This window comes from Calypte anna, chromosome Z (assembly GCF_003957555.1).
Source record: "Calypte anna isolate BGI_N300 chromosome Z, bCalAnn1_v1.p, whole genome shotgun sequence".
NCBI lineage: Eukaryota > Metazoa > Chordata > Aves > Apodiformes > Trochilidae > Calypte > Calypte anna.
Genome location: NC_044274.1, coordinates 6,594,395 through 6,617,281, shown reverse-complemented (window position 1 = coordinate 6,617,281; position 22,887 = coordinate 6,594,395).

The following is a 22,887-nucleotide window of genomic DNA, read 5'->3' as shown; positions in this document are numbered from 1 at the left end:
GACTGAAGATGAAAAATATGAATTATCGGTAGCAGGTATCCTGCATTTTCATCCACATTCTGTTAACACTGCTGTTCTGCGATGTCCCTGAGATGGATATCAGCAGAAGTATTCAATTGATTTACAGCTTTGTAATTCATTTGTCGCTATTTATTTTCCTTTGCATAAAACAAAACACAACTGCATGAGTGCTGGAATTCTAAAGCACTGGATTAAGAGGATTCTGGTTTGTCTATGCCCTTTTACAAAGGAGAAACAAAGAGAACTTAATGCAAGGTAACACAAAAATATTCTGACTAAGTATCTGAAACAGTTTATAATGATAGTAGTTACTTTTTGATAAGGAAAGAAGGGGGTTCACATTCTGTCCTTGAGTACCCCATTGCTGCCTGTGCCTTTGCATATGAGACCTTGAAAAAGTACTTACAAATGTATCAAAAAATATGAAGGCAAGTGATAAATCTCTGAATACATATTGGACTATGCAAAGAATTAGAGGTGGGCTGTTTTTTTTTCTGATCCTGCCTTCAGATGGATGTATGCATGGGGTCCACTGTGATTCTTGAGTAATAAATACACATCAACCACAGTAAGTTAGCATTATGCTTATCCGTCATGCATGTGAAGTACAGAACCTTCCCAAATTTGGGGTAGTTGGTCAGGTTTAGTGAATGTTATTGTACATCCAAGAAATACTGCCCCTGACTTCTCTACTGTTATCGTCAACTGGTAAAGAAGACTGATAACAAAATTGCACAAGTTGGATCACTGACAATGTGATATATCCAATATGCTAAATAAGAATTTAGCTGTATCGTGCCAGAGTAACAGACCGAGTAGAATAAACTGGTTGTATTTTTTACTATTATTATTATTTATTAAAAAAAATAATCAGTTTGAGTTGTATAGCATAGCTGACTTTGCACAAGGGGTGGAAGTTTTGTGTTAGAGACTTTGAATCAGGATTCTTGATAAAAAAATGTAATTTCACCACTCAGACACACTTCCTCAGCCAATATCCTTGTTTTCATTTCCCAGTAATTATGAAGGGATAATATTTTCTTTTTCCATTCATCTTCCCTGTTTATATCATAAGCTCTTTGCAGAATTATTTATCTCCAATGATGTTTAAGTTGAACTTCTGCAGAATGGACCTATATATTTAAATGAATCTATATGAGGAGCTAGGCAAGAAACAGCTTTTTACCATAAAGACATTTTCAACATTTTTAACAGGAAAATACGAGCTGTCTTGAAGATTTTTTTTTAATTTTTTTTTTTTTTTTTTTGATATTTTTTTTTTAAGAATGAAACAAAACACAGCATGTGAGAAGCATAAGTATCTTGAATTCCCATTAACCCTGAAAATAACTGGAACGTGGGAAATGGAAACTCAGGGTATGGACTTAGCCAGGCAAAGAGGATACTTGAACCAGAGCTGTCAACATTAGGGTTGTACGTGTATTTTTATAATGGTGCTGCATGGTTGGCTCTGTGTTACCTCTGAGAATAGAACTTTCAATCTAAGGTGGGGGAGAATAAGAAGGAAAGAAAAAGACAGAAACCCACTTTCACTTTGGGCTTAGGATAATTTAGTTTTGTGAAACTCTATACTCCTTTTTTAAAGAATATTAAGTTTCTAATTTTTAATCATCTATGCACATTTCAGATAAAATTATTGAGCTTGTAAATACACTGGAATTTTTGCCCCTTCTGTTTAAATTCTTGGAATTTAAAAATATTTTTAGTACATTTTTTCCCACTTTATTTCAATATATTTGTTGTAGATATTCTCCTTCATAATATTTACTGATGTATATACCAGACTTAAAATACAAAACTCATATTGTTTTCCACCATTGATGTTGGGAAGTAATGTGGCAATAACTGTCTACAATCAAGAAAAGTATGTTTTTCCCTTACTCACTTGTTTTTGTAAATCTGCCTGATAGTATTTTAAAATCATCACTGCAAAGCAACATCCTAAAAATACTACATCTGAAAAAAAGATTTGTGAACCAGCAACAACGAGAGAATTGAGGTAGGGAATAAGATCTTGCTGCTTCAACAAGAAATCAGAGATGTAAATATCATGTTTAGAGTACATATAGCTCCTTTTGTGGACTGTATATACATCTACACGGTTTCCCCATTAACAGACTGATTTTACCTGATCATTTTACCATATAAATAACAGAACATAATTTTTCATTTTGGACTTTATATATGCATAAATAAACATGAAAGATGAAAGAAAGGAATTCTTAGCAAAATTAGTCTCACCATGTAAAATTAAGTACATCTAAGGATAAATTTCACTTCAATGGTAATACTGTTTTCAGACACACAATATTATCGATTTTTCCTGACCATAATGAATTGCCATATTAATTACACTTCTTTGATTATTTGTTCTGTTAATAATCACTTTGGGAAGGATGCTGACCCATCTGAAAAGCAATTTGCAATAGCAGAAAAAATAAAGTTTTTTCTTCATTCACCTTTTTTTCAGATTTTATTTATTAGCTCTCCAACAAGCACAGCCTCAGAAATATTTTCATGACTTCAGTGCCAATAGAGAAGAAGAAGGAAACATCTTGAATCACTGTAGAGAAATCATTTGGCACCACAAGTGCCAGCTTGAGAGAATATTTGTGGAATCAGAGCTTCATGTGGTCATCTTAGGTGTCTCTGAAGTCATAAGAATCACAGAATCAGAGAATTGTCACAGCTAGAAAAGACCTCTGAGATCATCAAGTCTCATCTTCACAACTGCTGAGATATTCAGTGAAATTTCCTCACTTTCCATGTGCCCAAAGTTACAGTAACATCATTTTTTTCTCTTAACTGGCAACTCAACATTCTTCCTTAACTGAGAATTAAATATGAGATAAAGACTGCTGCTTAATGGGGCAGGTCATAATGTTTTGCTTATGCAGGTGCACCCTGAAGGCAGCTATGATGCAAAAGCTCCATCCAACATCTTTCTAAGGAAGCACAAAGAGCTGTGCAAAGTTCTCTGCAGAGGTATAAACATAAACGATCTGGAAACTAGACAAAGATATTATTGAAGGACGTTCTCAACACTGTCACAGGATGTTATTTGTATTATTACGATGTTATCAGCTGATGACATTCATTTAGAAGTGCTGGATATCATACTAGAGCTCAACATGAAAACAGGGAACAGTCATGCATTAAAGGGCTTTCCTGGAAAACAAAAGGAAATCCTAGAGGTTATAAAGATTTTAACACTAAAAAAAAAAGTTACTGCTTTGATAAATGCCCACAGGCTTTGCAAAATGGCAACAAAGTGAGAAACGTGCCAAATAATATTTGGCTTTGGCTCTAACTTGTAAGTCTGTCAAAGACTTCTCTCGCCAATTGGTGGAAAATGGATTACTGTCATTTTTCAAGGGACTGCACATCATTTTCCATTGATTGGCATGCCAAATCCTTCACAAAGTAATGAGTCAGGCATGATGCAAATCATCATTGAACTGTCACTTTGATTGCATAGCCCTCTATCAATGTGATTAAACTGGTGTGGCATCCGAAAGGTAATGAACGACTCTGCTTGACTTTAAAGGTTGAAAGAAAAATTTTAATGCTCACCAGAAGAAGAAGGGGGCAAACAATAAATCTGTGAGTGACATCAGTCAGTTATATGTTACCATGCTTGTGAGTCATTTCTGAACAGAAATGACAAAAAAGATGGTTATGGCTCATGATGAAATGAAATTAACATGGAAAGTTTACCATCACCATCATACATGCTTGATTGTCTGTCATAGACATCGTAAGGCATTTACCAAAACTGAGCCTGGAAACAAGATGTAGATTTGTTTCATAATTAAATAATAGTGGTGAAAGTTTATCTGTTATATACAAAATGATAGACAGAGATTAAATTACATTCTTATTCTTCTTATTGTGTCTTATTCTTCATTTTCACAGTAAAATCATAACAAAGAACCTACAAATTATAAAATGCTTGAACACTTGTAAATGCCAGGGAAATTGCAACACCAAAGCATAAGGACTAAACCTTCAAACAACTTTTCATGTCAGGGTGTCTCTGACATTCACTGAATTGGCTCACTTGAATTTGGCTTAAAGGGTTAATTCATACGTGTTTGTAGCAACATTTGTTTAACACATCTGTATTAGTTTTCTAACTGTGGGTTCTCTAATTTTGGAAAAGCTGGTGATACTACTTGGATAAATCAGCTAATAAGCCAAAATTAGGAAATGAGATTTCTTCTTTTTTTTTCTTTTTTTTTTTTTTTTTTTTTTGTACAAGTTGAAATAAAGCCAGGATAGGTCGATAGATCAGCTTGAGAAGGAAGTACTATTTTAAATAAATGCTTTAGTGCCAAAGGACATATCCTCTGCTTATATATTATCATGGAGTAGTTAAAAAACCTGAATCATTCACAATACTTTCTGACAGATCTGAAAAGTGGGCAGGCACTTGGCTTTCACATAGTCAGAATCCTTGAGCTAACCCTAAGCAGCCTTCCTGCTCCTGTGTTTCTTCAGGAAAAAGCAAAAAAAAACCAAATACAAAAACTTCGTTATTAATTTTCATTGGAATATTTCAAGTCTTTCCAAGCAATAATGCATTTTTATGGTGTTGCTTTGATTTTGGTTAAATGATCTGAAGTTTCTTTTTTTTTTTTTTCTTTTTTTTTTTTTTTTTTTTGAGATTACTAGGAATTTAAGAACTGGTTTCAAAGTTCAAGTTTGCTTTGAAAACTTCTGAATGGATGACAGATTTTATTTATTTTATATTATTTTAATTGTATTTTACATTCTATTTTCTATATTCTTATATCCTATATCTCTATATCTATGTCTCCTATCCTTTCATCTCTATGAAATGAGCATCTCTCTATGCTCATCTTTTCAGTTTTCTACCTCAGCAGAGCTGACAAAGTTAAGAACAATTAATAAAAAATAAAATAAGACATTCACAAAATGTGTGTTCAGAGACAGCTTATAGAAGTATTCTAGATAGAGTCAGAGATTCATTTAGTACACAAGAATCATATACGTTGCTCTTAATGTAATTGAAAGAGGAAAGGAGAAGGGGAAGGGAAAGGAATGCATCATTGAATAGATTAATGTCTATATGGGGCTCTGCATTATGAAGACTTGTAGATAGGCAAAGATTGGCAAAGTCTATGACTTTTACATAAAGTGTTAAAATTAATTTCATTTTTTCATCACATTCTTCCAGCATAAAACTCAAATAAATTCATATAAAATTTGAAAATCACCTATACAGTTAGAGTAAAAGATACTGGGATAAAGTCTACCATTTATTTTGATGCTTATGTTAAGGTAGCATCTCTATGCTCTGTGATTCTTGCATTCATCAGCAACTCCAACTCACTGTAACATTAAAAGATGAGAGTGGAAGCCCTCTTCCTTCCACCTTGTGTAAAACCCAGGCTTTATTTCTTTTTTTTAGCTGTAAACTCTGTTCATAGCCAGGTGTCTACAATAAAGGCTGTTCAAAGGTAGAAGTCTGAGAACAAATGTCATGCAGTGCATTTTTTTTCTGAGTGAGCTTTGGTCTTCATCAAGGTCTGACAAATATTGGCATTATATGTCACTAAGAAGTAAAAGAGCATGCTCTGACCTTCAACAATCCTCACAATATGTACATTATGTTGATGTGCCCTTTGTTTTGTCTCTCTTAGTTTGCTTTGTCAGCCTTAGAGATTTGGTCTAAAGCAGGGCTGTTTTACCAAGTTTTACCTACTTCCTTTAACCATGAACTGGACAACTGACTCAGCCTGACATTTGTGACTCAGTATTTTCCTTACCTTTACTCCCATGGTAATCAAGGTGACCACAGAAGAGTGGGTTTAAGTACATTGCCAACAGTGATGAGCATACTCAGGAGTTCTTCAGATTTCTTTTCAAGGAACAATCACAATGTCTGATCATGTTTCTGAAGTTCTTTCTGTCTCTGTTTAAATTGCTCTGAATAGAAAATTAGTTTGAACACTTGACGAGGTACATCCTTCTCCGAAGGATGATCTTTCTGAAGCAGCTGACTTAAGTGTTGGAGCTGATATTTTAACAGATGTGAATGCTTGTGTAGTCCATAGGATTTTGAAGAATCTCAATTTATTCAATTTCCAGGTGTAAATAAGCTGGTGTCAAAATTATTTTGCAGTTCAGTCGTCTTAATTACATACAGGTTCTTGCACCTAGGAGGTCCAAAATATTGGGAGGATGCAATTCAAAAGGATGAAAAGCAGATATGCTGGAACATGGAAAAACACAGAATACCACTGCAACATCCTGCAAGAAGTTTTTGTGTCTTATAACCAGAAGTAAAGTGAACAATCATATTGCAAATAATTATATAGCTGTATTTGTTTTAAGGCAGGCTGTAAATGTCTCAGGTGTAGCCTCTCTATTTTTGTTGTCTTGAATTGTAAACTGATCTTAAAGCTTACAAGTAGCTATAAGGTAAAAGTGTACATCAGCTGAAGTGACATGAAAACCTCAGAAATATATCACAAAATGATAAATCATAACTCATAGAATAGCTATGAATATGTGTGTGCATATATATTTTTTTCTATGTACACTTATGTATTTGGAAGTAACAAAGTATACCTTAATAATACTGAGGTGTAGATACATAGAGTGAAAATTTACAATTCTTTAAATATTTGACCATATTTGGTTCAGGAAATATTTGTCAGGAGTTTTCACTTTACAGTCTGAAATATCATGTATGTCAGGGGCAGGTTACAACTCCATAGCTCCATCTGCCTTTCACTATTTATATTTTTAAAGAAAATTATGAAGAGAGAAGAGAAAAAATGTAAGAAAAGATAAGTAAATATGTATTCTGGTGTTTTAAATTATCTTGGTCATCAACCGATGTACACATACACACTGAAATTAATTCAGAAATTTTAATGCATTAAAGATATGATTTTTAAAAAGTATCATCATGAGTCCTTTTCAGCACCTATTGAACTCAAAGGTAAGACTACCAGAGCCACAGAAAAGTAAGAGGAGGCAAGTACGAATGTACTTTCTAGAAGTAGAAGAGTGGCTTAGTTACAATGCATCATGAGAAACTACTCTACAAAGAAAATGCAAAACTGAGAAGACATTTACAACATGAATTGTCCGATCAATGATAGCAGTTATGTAGCATTTCCCCCTAATATTGATTTATTTTTCATAGATTCATACATTCATAGAGTAATGCCAGAAAGGCATTAAAGCAGATAGTTTGACCTACTGTACATTGTAGGCCATAACATTTTATCCCATTATACTCATATTGAACCCCATCATTGTTTGTAACTAAAACATATTTTAGAAAAGTACTCAAAAGCAATATGAAGATTTACAGATGCTGTATCAACACACTCCCACAGTCCCCCCCATGAGTTCTTTAGTATAGATTCTGGGGTCCTCAGTTTCTGTAAAATTTAGTTTGCTTTGATGATATTGTCCTAAAATCAATATTCATGCTATTTTACCCATTTTAATCCTCAGCTGTCGTAGCAGTTGTTACTGGAAGCTAGTTAGTGTGGAGTAGAGTCTAACTGCAAGAAACGAAGCTCACTTAGAAACATATTTGTGCCTGGCTCCATCAATGGAAAAAAATTGGTTCTTTCAAGATTATATTCTTCCACCTATTATGTGATTCACTCTATAGAGGACTCTGCTCCTCGCAAGTCACTTCCATCATGTTAGAAGAAGATTAATGAGGATGGGTGATTCTAATCATCAGCCTCTCACCTTTAGGTTACAGTATCAGGATGTACCAAGGACATCTCAAGGACAAAAGAACATAATTTGTATTTTTAGAATGTTTTCAAAAGCTTTTTTAAGCAGTCTGACAGGGAAATACAATCCCTGTTTATTCTCCACAAATACCTGCACAAAACTCAGCATGTACTTGTATCTAAATTTTTACCTAGCTATAGCAATAACCATGCCTCTCTGTACCTTCATATCTATACCTCTCTGTTTCTGTACATTGCATAAAATGGATGGATAGAACTGATAATGGCATGAGAACCGACTGCTTCAAACTTCACTTCTGGATTTTTAATACACATCCCCTTTGATCTCAAGCCCTAGCTGTACCTGCTGCAGTGCATTTAAGTCCCTTATGTGTCTGCAGGAGTTTTTACCCTCCAGAACACAGTAGCCATGAAAAGCCAACTGCTGAGATTAGATTTAAATGTATTAGACACAGTTATGCACACTAATGGACTACAGTTTTGGGGAACAAAGTGAGTTCCTTTTCATTTCAAATTAGATCTCCACTGGTCTGTAGAATTTCTCATCAGAGGAATATGCATATATTTATTTTGTATTGACAGAACAGATCAGGTCAGCAGTGTGCCAGCAGTGTGCCCAGGTGGCCAAGAAGGCCAATGACATCCTGGCCTGTATCAAAAACAGCGTCACCAGCAGGTCCAGGGAGGTGATTCTTCCCCTGTACTCAGCGCTGGTTAGGCCACACCTCGAGTACTGTGTCCAGTTCTGGGCCCCTCAGTTTAAGAAGGATGTAGAAGTCCTGGAACAGGTCCAAAGGAGGGCAACCAGGCTGGTGAAGGGACTTGAGCACAGGCCCTATGAGGAGAGGCTGAGAGAGCTGGGACTGTTCAGCCTGGAGAAGAGGAGGCTCAGGGGAGACCTCATCGCTGTCTACAACTCCCTGAAAGGAGGCTGTAGCGAGGTGGGAACTGGACTCTTTTCACAGACGACCTTCAACAAGACAAGAGGACACAGTCTTAAGTTGTGCCAGGGGAGGTTTAGGTTAGATATTAGAAAGAATTTCTTCACGGAGAGGGTGATTAGGCTATGGAATGGACTGCCTGGAGAGGTGGTAGATTCTCCGTCCCTGCAGACATTTAAAAAAAGACTGGATGTGGCACTCAGTGCCATGGTCTAGCAACTGCTCCGGTGGGTCAAGGGTTGGACTAGATGATCTCTGAGGTCCCTTCCAACCCGGCTAATTCTATGATTCTATGATTCTAGGTCCTACAGTAAGTGTGGAGCAAAATGCATATGCAATTACTCAGCCCCTGTAGCACAGCTTTTTCTAAGGGTTAGGTCATTTTTCTGAGGAAAATATAGAGTTCTACACCTGGAGGTGAGGAGATCTTGATACTCTGACCTCCTACTCCTAGCTAACTATTACTTTCATTTATTCTAGGAAAAGTGCGACTTAGAAGTAGTTTTTGTTTGTTTTTTATTAAAATTTGCTATGGTTTCTATCTTGTGTTAAATTCTGTGTCTTCCTGTTAGACAGTGTATGACCAAGTACCTCTTCAAAGAAAGTGATATATTTGCCCAACGTCCAGAATCTAAATCAGTTTAGGTTCTTAAGGTGCTTCAGCTAGCAAAAGTACAGATATTTCTAGGCATGTGCATTGGAACAACCTCAGGTACCAGTAGTACCTTCAAAGTTTTTATGAATGAAAATATTCCATTTTTAGATTTTCATACAGGCTAGGTATTTTATCATCTGAAGGTAGGTTATATGTAGGTTCTTAATGCCACTCTTCCAAGACGATCATTACTATTCAGGTATAAGACCTAGGAGTTACAATAGAAAGTTTTTTGAAAATGTCAGCTCAATGCTCTTTAGTGGTGAAAAAAAAACCAAACAAATTTAATTCTAGAAATCATTAGGTAATAATAGACATTGCAACAGAAAAAATATTTAGATATTTGAAAAGAGGAATTGTTCACACATGTCTTGAGTACTGTGTATGTCTCTGCTGCCCTCCTCACAGTAGTGATGACAACTGGTTAAAAGATTCACAGAACTGTAATAAGGAGTAAAAGGCATAGCCTGTTTTCTGATGGTGCTATGATATATTGAGATAATACTTTTCACTTTGGAGAAGGGATAAGGTAGAGAGGCTATGACAGAGGCCTAAAAAATGTGAAAGTTTGTGTGATGATGAAAATAAATTGGTTGTTTACTGCTTTTTCAGGGGAAAAGAAGAAAAATCAAACTCAAAGAAGAAGAAAAAGTAGGAAAAAAAAGAAGAAGAAAAAAGGAAGAAAAAAGAAAAAGATAAAGATAAAGGAAAAGATAAAGGAAAAGATAAAGGAAAAGAAAAAAGAAAAAGAAAAAGAAAAGAAAAAGAAAAAGAAAAAGAAAAAGAAAAAGAAAAAGAAAAAGAAAAAGAAAAAGAAAAGAAAAGAAAAGATAAAGAAAAAGATAAAGGAAAAGAAAAAGAAAAGAAAAAGAAAAAGAAAAAGAAAAAGAAAAAGAAAAAGAAAAGAAAAAGAAAAAGAAAAAGAAAAAGAAAAAGAAAAGAAAAAGAAAAAGAAAAAGAAAAGAAAAAGAAAAAGAAAAAAAGGAAAAGGAAAAAAGGGAAAAGGAAAAGGAAAAGGAAACAAAGAGAAAAAGAAAGTAGAATAAGTCGGCTGATGGTTCCTAAATGTACCAAAAATCACATCCAGGCAAGAAAGAAGCTATGCTGAAAAAGCTGGATTTGGAAACATCTAAGAGGAAAACCTTCTTATTCTTCCTGAATAAACTGTTTGATAATGAGATGAAAACCAGTGTGGTTACTCCCATTTTCATCTTCTTTAAAAGCCTTGGGAAACTGATATATCAGAAAATTTCTCCCATTTTAAGTATTTAGCCTCTTTTCCTCAGTGACTCTTCTGTAAAATTGTGTTGCCCCTTTACAAGGAAGTGGTAAAATAAACAAGTGAAAGTCTGCTAGACAGTGACTCCATGGCCTCAGTGATTACATGAGGATCACCAAGAAATGCTATAAACTGGGCTTTCTTTCTTGTCACTTAAAAAAGCTATATAAAATTTTCTTGGGACTCAAATTCCTGGCAGGCATGGTTTTGATGAAGTATTACAATAAAACACCACTGAAGTAGCAGCAATCATGGATATTAAAAAAAAATGTGCCAGAAGAGTGAGCTGAGTGTATTGAAATGCATTACTAGAGTAAGAGTTGCCAAAGGAAAAAGGATTGATTTAGGCCGGAGTGCTTTAGAGGCTTGGAGAACACCATGAGTGATGTTTGTTATTATTTATTTGTTGGGAGGAGGTTTATATTTATTCTATGGTTACCACAGAGTGGGTTTGTTTTAGGGGTTGTTTTAAAAGAAAGTTTTTACAGTGTATGATTCCTAATACATCTACAAGGTCATTCATAAAATTTATCACATAGATGAAATAATTAATTTTCAAAACCAAAATTTCAGGTACAAGTGTAAATCATCTACTTTAAATAACAGTTAAAGTTCCTTTCTTCATCTTTTGATAATTTTAGGATAACTTTTATTTAAACCTATGAAAAATCTTTGACATAGGTACTCAGTGTTTACTGTAGCTCATGTTACAAGACAGATTTTTTTTTTTTAGATGGGAGGTTTTAGCTCTTTACATAACATGATTTAGTAAAAAATCAATTTTCCTTCTCAAGTCATATCTTTAGCTATCTCAGTCTTAGCCTTCCAGGTAGAGAATAGTTACCTGAAAATATGTCTGAACTGCACCTTGAAGATTTAGAAATAAGAAGGCAAGGCTTTCTCTAAACTGCAAGATAAACATGAACTACACTTCTACCTTGCTTCTTGCAACAGCAGATCACCTGAAGACCTCATCCACGACAGAAAGAGCCAGAGTTAAATTTGATATTCTCTTGGGAGACTTCCTTACCCATTCAGTTATAAAGGCTTTCTGAAAAGCAAAAGGAAATCATATGCCTTCCTGCTTGCTTCTCTTGTGTGTACACTTGTTTCCACCTGTGTAAATACTCATTGACATAAGATGTCCTGCCTTCTACAATACTGCCAAAATCATCTCTCATCTTGCATAAAAGAATACAAATATTTTCATTTTTTTCTATGAAGGTTGAATAGCTAAAATTTGTATCTCATCCCTCCATCTGCACCTACTCTATAGAATAAGACATACTTTCAGTCCATGACATGGATGGACTTTGCTTAACCTCCCCCGGGCTGCTGTCTGTTGGACTAACTAGAGTGGTATCCTTTGATTTCCTTTTTTTTTTTTTCCTATTCACTTCACAGTAAAATCTAAAGGTTATCCTGAAGCATAATACATAGGGGTTTCATAACAGGAGACAGTGTCCCATTGTTCCTAGATACACTGAAGACAGAGAAAATCCTCCACATCCCTTTATTTCATGCCCAGCCAACAAGCTGGCACTGCAGTAGAGAGAATTCAGCACTTTTTCCAGTTGCCTTGTCAAGAAATGTAATCTATAACAATAAGCTGCTTCTTTCCTGCAGAAAAATCTTTTTGTTAAAAGTGGCATCTCTGTCTTGTGGCCTTGAGAGCCTGAAATACAGGGTGCAACTTAATCAGCTAGAACAGTGCTGTGCTTGCTGTACTGAATGCACTCCAAAGGTTTTCACGGTGTAACGAATAGTCAGATGGTGGGTGGACTGACTCACTTCTCCCCAGGAACACAATATTTTGCCAACATCTGCATTATATTCTGTCAACAATTATAATATTTCAGAGTTGCTGCTTTCTTTTTATCTCTCAAATACATCCATTTAACTGTTCTTGTGTCAGGATATACCACATTGTACCTGTTTCTAGCAGCTTGATGTTATCGTGCCATTTTTCATCCTCAGGTCCGTCTGCAGGGGTAAAAAAAAATAAAAATAATCTTCTGTTAAGTTCTTTCTGGGTAACTTAAAATGCACATTTCTGAAGCACAATAATTTTTCCCAGGGGGTATAGTGATGCACCTAATCATGCCAGAAGCAGCACCACCTTCAAGTGGGTTGAAGACAGACTACACACTCCCCAGCATTGCTCCCTTCCAGGAGACTGCTGCTAACTACACGTGTTATCCTGAGGATGTTCATTATTATATCTCATGCTAGGGTGGGTTCTTCCCTCAGAGCATGTAGGACAGCACTGGTAGGAGTGTATAGAATTCTATATAGTATTCTTTTGTAGGGGGGGATCCACAGACTGATATTATTCTAAGCAAGTGTAGAAAATGCAACAGCAGTTACAGACTGGGCAGAACTTCAAACACATCTGGTAATGTGGTACAAGATGGGTTATATCAAAGAACTTGCATCTTGCACTGGAAGCAAGCTGCCAAATCAGGAAATCAGTGCTGTAAGATATGAACAAATTATTCCAGTATAAATTTAACTGTGTAGACTGACAGTGTAAAAGGCAGGGTGACACCGTTAAAACACAAGCTTCTCTGTGCATATATGACTTGAGACAGAGCCTGTGTAAAGGTTTCTGCAAGAAAAATAGACATGATAAACATGGAACAATTAAAAAAAATATTCTATCTTCCAGTGCTGTAAAACTAAAGCACAACTAAAATACAGTGTGACTAGGTCTGCCAGAGTATACAGCAATACAAATGATAAAAGGCTGGTTTGAGAAATCTGCAGCACGGGTGGTAACTAAACCTCTATTTTCTAACTCCCAGGGTAATAATGGCAACCCCTAGGCCATCTTTATTTTCAACTTAATATTGCCTCTGACACAGCACACGCTGAAAAAAATCCCGTTTCATTATTAAGTGCAGCTTGTATTCATCATTAGGGACTAGTGATTATTTTGTTAATAGGAACTAATGTAATTTTCCAAAACCACAACCAGACATAATTCCTTGAAAATTTTCTTCATTTCTTGGTGATTATTCACTTCTATTTGCACATCTGTAGTCAATATTTTGTTGACTACAGCTCACCATTTGAAGCTTGATTCAGTTTTTTATACAGGTGACTAGAACCATTTGAACTGTCCTAGAAAATTTCATCTGTCCATCAGACATCACTTCCAAAAGTCATGGGCTTCTCATTTTCTTTTGTCATGTATATCACATATACCTAGGAGTGATTCAGATAGCCCTAGTCTTCTGAAATGGGACTAGAGACCTATGCTTAGGCAACCTGATTTAGCCCTGTTATCACAGATTAGACTCTAAAGAGGTTGGATTCTCTTTTTAGTTCAGAGCAGCTAAGCTTAGGTGTTATTAGTTTAAGAATCTACTTACATGAACTTCACTTCTACAAGGTCTTTTTATAATTGAAGCTCTGGTCACTTCAGTAAGGGACTAGAGGGTAGTACTGATTATTCCATAGCAGACATGTACATTTTGTCATCTAAACACCACTTTAGATGACTGCAGCTAAAAGTCATTGTTCACATAAACACTGATGTGTTAGACATCAGTCCAAGAGATGAACCTCTGGCCTTTCTTCTTCTAAACATATACATCTACCAGTAATAGCTTAAAATATAAAAACATATGTCCACTGGTATATATGGCACAGCCTTTATGGGATAACTGTAGCTCATAAGGTGGCTCTTACACATTGGACAGGATAACCTGGAGCATGTAATTTGGTATAAGATGCCTAAATGTAGATAACTGAACTGAGACCTTCATATCCACATTGTGTACTTACTTGTTCATGTAGCATGTCACGCACTAAACACCCTCCTTATATTTGAAAATGGTTAAATCACCATAATTTATTTCTAGGGCATTGATCTTTAGATACTCACCTAAGTCAGGTTAACTATTCCAAGTTTTTATTCATAAGAGGAAGTTTTAGCCTACATGCAATTGATTTCCATCCTTTTTCCTCAAGATTTATGATGCCTCAGTCACTGAAAAATCTAGTGAAAGTTAGGAAAAAGAGGAGAAAAATCACATCTGTTATGGTGCTGCTCTAACCAGCAGAAAAAGATTTAGGAGGAGAGCATTCAGGAAAATCAAAGGAAATGTTCAGAAGTGTTAATCCATTTTATTATCCAGTTTTCTCCTGTATTTTTTTCACATGAAAGGAAAAGTATAGCAAATATATATTTAGATTGGAATCTCAAATGTAAATATGGTAATCCACTTTGACAGGGCCAAGGTACAGGATCATAATCTTTGTATTTGTTTGTTGTGTTTGTGTATATAGTTATGAATCTCCTAGTTTGAAAACAGTCTAAATAATGATCTTCTCTTACTGCTAGCTCTATCTTTCCATTCTGATGGCTACAGTTCAGTAGCAATTCACTTACTCAAGGACATTTTTTCTTATTCTTGCTTTTTTTAGGACTATGCTTGCTCCATACCTTGTTTCATAGTACTCTTTAAATAAATAAATCTAAAAAGAGTACTCTTCATATTCTTCTCCAGATCTATTCTTTTTTTTCAGTCTTCATATAAATATATACATACATATATACATATATATTGCATATAAACACCATGCACAGTGCCAGTCCTTACTATATCACCTTTCTTTAGGTCCACAGCCTACTTTCAAGTCTGTTCTACTTCCGTGAACTGGCTCTGCTTTACCTGTCTCCTTTAATGAAGCCAACTCACTGTGCTGTAATTTCCTTCTCCAAAAGTCCCCTTTTTTTCCAGGACTGTTACCTGCCTTTGCATGCCTGAGCACAGCTTTCCTTTCATTCTTCTCTTCCTTACATCAAAACTCAAACCCATGCAAGATCTCTGTGCATTCTCAATGAATGTCTATCCATGTGACTTGGGAGGCTGGTAGGAGCAGGTTGAAGAACCAAATGCCCAGGAAAGAGAAGCAGCACCAAATCCAATTAAAAATAGTTCATGAAGCTGAGATATCTGGAAGCAGGTGAGTTCTCCCAGAAACTTCAAATTGGCTCAAACTACAGAAAAGCTTAAAGTATTTTCCCTGACATTTGAATTTTAATCTATAGGGAACTAACCTCTTTAGATTAGATGCAAAATATAGTTCTTTCTGAGAAACCGACACACACACACACACGCATAAAGCTCTGAAGGAACTGAGCTGAGATCAAAACACTTGTTACTTTGAGATTCCTCTGGTGAACTTGAATCCTAGTCTTGAAGGTGAAATCCATCTTCTGAGTCCACAGAGCTTTCTGTTCCCCTGGAACTTCTTACAATGTCTATAAAGATTTCTGCTCTTAACCTTTCTTGTGTTATAAAAAGCACAGCCACATTCCTCATAACTATTTGATGTCTTATATAAAACCCTTTAAAAAAAAATCCCAAGATAGCATCAAAGGAAAAAGTTGCCCACAGTTGTCTTTAAATGCCATGCTTATTTAATATCGACATGAATATAGAGTCAGTGCTCTCTGAATCTTGGACTCCCAGACTAGCAATAGAGGTACACAACCTAAAATCTGCCAGTTGTTTAAAAAATAATAATAAAAAAAAAATTCAGCTCCATAGGGAAAATGTGTCAAGAGTAAAAGGCAGTGAGGGTGAATTTTGGACAGAGTCCAAAAACAACTGTAGGAAAGAATCTGTTTGGTTTTTTTTCCGACAGCCTCCTGACATGCTTTCTTCAGTTTTGCTGCAAAGTTGAAGCCTTCCCTCAGGAGAAATATGTGTGTGTGCATGTGTGTATGTGTGAGCTATGGTAGGCCCAGAAATTTTAGACACAGGCAAATCTGACACGCAGGGAAGGGGGGACATGTAAGATTTCTGAGCTGCCTTGTCAAAAAATAATTTATTTCAAATAGTTTATCTTTGAAATATGCCAACTACCATTTCCTTGCAATTCTAATTTAATTTAATTTTATTGTTCCCAACACACATATATGCCCACATGTGCTCATGTGCAGTCAACATATACTGTGCATGTATATTCTAAGAAATAATTTATTTTGATTTGCTATAGTCAATGTATAATTATGTGACAGGTCTAATCTTCAAGATGAATAATTTCTTCCTTTCTGATATGATGAGCATGTCATAACACATTAACATCCTACTGACAGCTGCAAAATGGAGAGAGAATCAAAAGATCAGGACAGGAGGACAGGATAAAAATAAAAACTGTAATAGCCATCAGGTGCTGGATTCTTTCAATTCTCTTTGACTTCAGTAGTGCCTAGGATCATGAAGAATGCAAATTTTTTTCATCTTTATATTTCTTATAAAGAAACAAAGAAAACTTGATTTGAGACTTGACCAAAGTGAAAATATATTTACAGACTCATGAGTGCAAACATTTTTTATAAAAGTGCTAAGTAGTCTATTTGCCTGACATGATATTTAAGAAGTATTTTAAGAGGCAGATTAGAAAGTTAGTTTGCCAAACCTTTTTTTCACATGTATGTTTTACTTTGTTGGTAGCAGCAGTATCAGTGTGCAGCCTATAGGCCTGTGATGAGAGAAGCACCTAGGAATTGCTGTTTACTGTTAGGCCTGGAGGGCTAAATCAGGACTGGAGTCAAACCATGTAGTCTTCAAATTCTTGAGCGCTCAGGGAACTTACCCTCTATTAGGGAATGATATTTGCATATTAGTTTTAAAAAAAAAAAACCTCTTGGTTTTTTTTTTCTTCTTGTTATATGGTGGGGAAAGGAATGACATGTAGTGTTAATTTAATGAAATAAAAACCAGGAAAGAATGGGAACTGTAACAAAGGAGAAAAAACAGAAATATTAGGATGTAAAACTGTAGGGACAGGAATGAGTGAGACTAGGAAGAAAATAAAACAAATAAGTGCAGCCTAGAAACATTAAGATACAAGATTATTGAACTAAACAGGAAATCCCCAGAAAATTTCCTCTCAATATAAGTGGTATTTTTCCTCATTTATTTTCTCTCCATAGATGTGTCAGGTAAAAAGAATTGGACTTAAATTGCTTCAGTCTAGAGCTGCTACTTTTCTTCATTGGGTTTTATCTATCTTATGCCTATGAAGGTTGTGATGCCTTCATGTTGCTCTCAGATCAGATTGGTATCAGTGGTCTAAATCCAACCAAAGTTGATTTCTGAGGTCACATCTTTATCCATGGAGAGAGACAGGCTCCTACCCTGCCACAGTTCAGAGCAGGCACTTGTTCAAGTGCTCTGAAACACAACATGTAAAAACCTCTCTGTTCTCCATACAGGGGAAAATTTACATATACATCTGAAAGACCCCCATGGTACACTACACTGTCATTTCTGGCTGAGATGTTGTGGGTAACTCACTGTGTTGTTAAAAAATCATCCTTGGGGGCAGTTTATTCCTATCTATCGCAGTTAAGAAAATGCCACTGTAACTCATTCTTCAGTGTTAACTAAACGGTGTTGCCAGCTCAAATGGTTTTGTCTCAGGTTTTCTCTACAGTTCTCACCTGAAGAAATTAGTCACTTCAAGCTCTAAAAAAAATGGATTTTTTCCTTCACACTTTCCATTTATCTAGGTTCATAATATACTATCATAACCTTTTGTATGCTACCTTCCAGTGTTTTAATCACTGCTAGGTTATCATGTAGAACTTTCTTTCAGGGCAGTGCATAGTTTGCATTCAAGGTTGCATATAATCTTTCAGAAAGCTCCTTTATTGACTAACATTTACCTAGCTAAGAGGTCCGTGCTCAAAAATACAATGTCAAATATTCACAGTGTTAATGAGAAAATCCATATCTCCCGTAGTCAGTGAACTTTTGCACATTTTAAGAAGTGGAATTCATTTAAAGAACAAAAATGTTTAAATAAGCTTAATTTTACTTGCTAAAATCTTTTTTTCTTTACCCTGAGATGGACTGAAACAGCAATTGAGTATTTGTCAAAATTTAAAATTTCTATACCAGTTATTGTGAGAAATATAAAATGGAGTAGTATACAGGCAAATTTTAAAATGCATAAGAACAGAGTGAAAATGTACCTTGAATTACATACATTTTCTTTTCATTCTATTTATTGACTCTACTACACAATAATAAGATCACATCAAAATCTCACCTGGTTAAATACCATTGACTACATTTTTGCAAGATACACCCTCTTCTTGAATTGGTTCTTTGTAAAATGTAGAGGAATTTATGCCTTTGTATGGATTTTAAGTTCTGTTTTCCTCTTCACTGATGAAAAAGTTTTGAAAAATATGCCATACAAACCTTTTAGGATGGCTTGTCTCTGTTTATATTTTTGGGATTTTAAGTTTATCCTTTGCTCTTTTGCACTTCACTCACCTTGTGCAATTGAACTGAGGTCTTCATGATAACTACTGGCTACTCCAGCTTTTTCTAGTTGATTCTCCCAGGCCATAGCTATCAAACTTTCTAGACAGAAGAGTCAAACTACTTCTATAAAACCCTGTGAATAAGATTATAAACTGGAGACAATAATATCACTCCCAACTATGAGAAAAGATCTGCTGCTGGCAGTGCACTAAGGTCAAGGCTAGAATATGGTCAGAGAGTCCCTTTTGATTCCAGGCATTTGTTAACCACTTTATTGCCACGTGAAATGTCCTTTCCTTCTTTCTCCTTGCCTTTCTTTTTTCTGCCTCTTACCCTTTTCTTTGTGTTGCTATAACTTTTTATTTTCCTCCTGACATTCCATTAGTTTTCAGAAATTTCCATTTCTTTCTCCCATTTCACTTTTCATCAGCTGAAGAGATGAGCAAAGAAATAGCTAATATTGACATTAACAGAGTTTTCAATACAGCCATGAGAGCATCTGTGCTTCAGAAAAAGTGCAACTCAGAACTCACATACTTGATATCTGTGATGGGTCAGAACAGGAGCAAGAGGCTGTATCACCATATTAAAACATCAGCCGTAGAAATTAACCACATTGAGAGGCAGAGTACATCAATCTAGGCAGGGTCATTCCGTACTTCTAAAGTACTACTGCCCATGTCTTACTAGTTTATTTTGTACCTCTACAGATTTTCTTTACATAAGACTTATCAGGAATTTATGATAATATCTTGGTAGGTTTCATTCAATGCCAGGTGCTATGGGTAAGCTTGTACTACAGTTATAACTCATTTGAATCAGCACTGTGATTCAAAATGTGACCTCCTTGTGGTGTATATACTGAGAGTCTTCATGTTTCAAACCTAACGATATATTTTGTTTTGTTTTAAGTTACAATTGGAACCAAATCCATGAATTTCAATTAAGTTTTAAAATTTCAGAGTGGAAAATCCTTAGTATTACATTACGATTAGCAATTCTCTTGAAAAAGGGGGAAAACCCCACAGAAGCATCTTTAATTCTACCAGCTCAGTGCCTTTTTGTCTCTTTTTCTTTTTTTTTCCTTTTTTTTTTTTTTTTTTTTTTTTTTTCGGGGGTGGGGGGAGCAGGACAGTACTTTAACTTGCAATCTCTTAATTTTGTAATTTTGCCAAGAGTGGCAAGCTATTGAAACAACTGGGGAAAGAGAAGTCTTTAGGAAAGCAAAAGATATCATGATCAGGCAAAAATAACTGTCACTTTTGTGCTCTTAATCTATAATTTCAGTTTCTTGTCTGTGTTGATCACCATTCAGAGAAAGTCAGACTTCACTATTTAGTGTCTAGTTGGTGGTTAGCAAAGTCTGGCACTGATTTGCAGTGCAATGAGTCCTCACTCGTCTTTTAGGAGAGAGGTTTTAGCATCTGAAGGATCAGTTTCAAAGAAACAGAGCTCAAAAGTCAGTCTCTGTGAATGAAAAATATGGATTGAATGCTATTAAAACCAGAAGCTGTAATTCAAGTAGGAAATTATTCTCTGAGTTGTTACTGTTCATGAATCCTCTGTTTAATAAGTAACTGAAATTAGAAGGTTTCATGGGAACTATTCCTCATTCAGCAAATTTCTTAAAACTCTTATTCTGCTCTTACTGAATATAGGTTCAAATCTAGATTTGTTTCTATAAGGGAAAGAATGTCTGTCAATTTGAGTTCTTGATATTGGAAACCGGAAACTGGAATCAGAAATTAGCTCTGGTTGTCCTTAATCTCTCTTTAGTCCTAACAGAACTGAAACACTGCTATTAAAAATGTGCTTAGCTTAAGTTGATGTGTAAATACTTACTTGAAGTCTGGGGTTGTTTCTTGAGAAGCAAACTGGTGCAGTGCGGACTACTTCATTTAAAAATCCTTGTGTTTTTCATTTTTTGGATTAAGTATTCAGTGGTTCTTTGTCTATATGATTACTCCTCTATCTGTGATACATATTGATCCAGTTGATCAATAAGGACTTTGAGGGAGAAGTGCAGTGATACCAACAGGTTTTTAATACACAGGAAGACCCAATACAGCAACGTACTTAAGCACACATGAAAATTTAAGGCACGATGACTTCCATTGACTTTACTCTAACTATTCACATACTCAAAATAGGGGACATATTTTAGTACTTTGCTGAGTCAAGATTGTTCTATAGTATAAAATAAAGTAGTTAGCACAAAGAACATCAGGGCCACCTGAGCTACTGAGAACAAGTCGTTAGTGAGGAGTACAAAGTAAGGCTTGGATCCACAAAATGGAAAGAAAAGAAAAAAAAACCCTGAAGGATTATAATGGAAAAAAGCATTGAAAAGAGGTGACAGCCATGACATTCATCCATAAAAATGTAAAGAAATCCAAAAAGCGAAGGTCACTGATCCATCCTTTCTTCATCAATTGTGCTGAAGTAATGCAGCTCATGGCCTATTGAATGTAAAGAGCCCCTGCTGTTTTCAGATGCTGGGTAGAGAAATACAATGTGTGATCGACAACTTTTAGTCCCCAGTAGGGTGAATTAAGGACAAAATGTTCTTGAGTACAGAATTTTTCTGCTTTCCGGGGTGAAATTAAACCCCTAACAGAGCCCATATACAATTCCCAAAGGGAGGGGCCATTCCTGCTGTGGCAGAAGCCAAAAATGCATCAGTGATTTAATGAAAGCTTCATCAGGGATTCAGTTTTGATCCCATTTACACTGACCTTGTAAAACTGGAATAACTTCACTGAGGGCAGAGTGATCAATCTGTATAGAGAAGACAGTACTGGAAACAATACACGCCTACAGTCTTTGTCTGCTTTCAGTGTGTGAATGCCTTCAGAAAAACAGAAAAATAAAACATCATTGGGTGTGGGATATCATCTTTACCAAAAGGCATATGAAATCCCCTTCAGAAGGGAAGTATTTCTTATTAAAGCAGCCACTTCAAAAAATATATGTGCTACAACTGCATTTTTAAAAAAAAGAAATTATTGCATCTAACCTGAGTACATGTCCTAAGCAGTAGGTTAGGTTATGCCTGCTGATCTTTTCAACTGGAAAATTCTTCCTGAAGGGCAAAATGCAACATTATGGATCATAGTGTACCAAAAGAAAAAAAAAAAAAAAAAAAAAAAAAAGAAAAAAAATTACCCTGTAAGCTGATAAAAGCCCATCTGCCCGCTTTTGACAAGGCGCTGTCATTCTTCACAGCTTCGCATCCTGTAGACATTTAGAGGGTCATAATTTCCAGTTCAGTTTTCTTTTTTTACACCCCTCTCTCTTCTGAGTGGAGCAACGTGCTAAGGAGTAGGCTAAGACGGCCTGAACTAATTCATCTTGTGACCTTTTAGTGCCTTCAGAGCAAAGTGATTTAATAGCACTTAATCTGTCAGAAAACTGAAGCTTTGTAATAACTGTATATTAAGCCAGTTTTTATGGAGCATTAGCTGAAGTTCTCCCAGTTTACAAAATGGGGTGGTGCCTTGTCTCTTTTTTTTTCTTTCCTTTTCCTCTCTACCTTCCATGAAACCCTGTTACTCAGTAACACCATTTTGTATTTAAGGGAGTGGTACTCAAGGTAACTCCATGCATTATAGGGTCCATAGAAAAGGTCTCTTCTCATTCCTGTGTGATGCATGACACAGGACTCCAGCAGCTGAGGGGGGGGGCTGAGGGGGCAGCACATTCAGACACCAGTAATGGAGAGAGCTCCTCAGGCTTGGCCATGGGCCACGAATGCTAGTTTACATATAAAAATATAAAAAGACATTATTTGAATACATAGCATAGAGGAAAACTTCTGGCAACTGGTTCCTGTCTCTTCTACAACTTTGCTTTATCTAAATTAAATTGCTTAATCTAATTTTCTTATCAGTAATCCAGAGAGTAATAATATTTCCTCTTTTTCCAA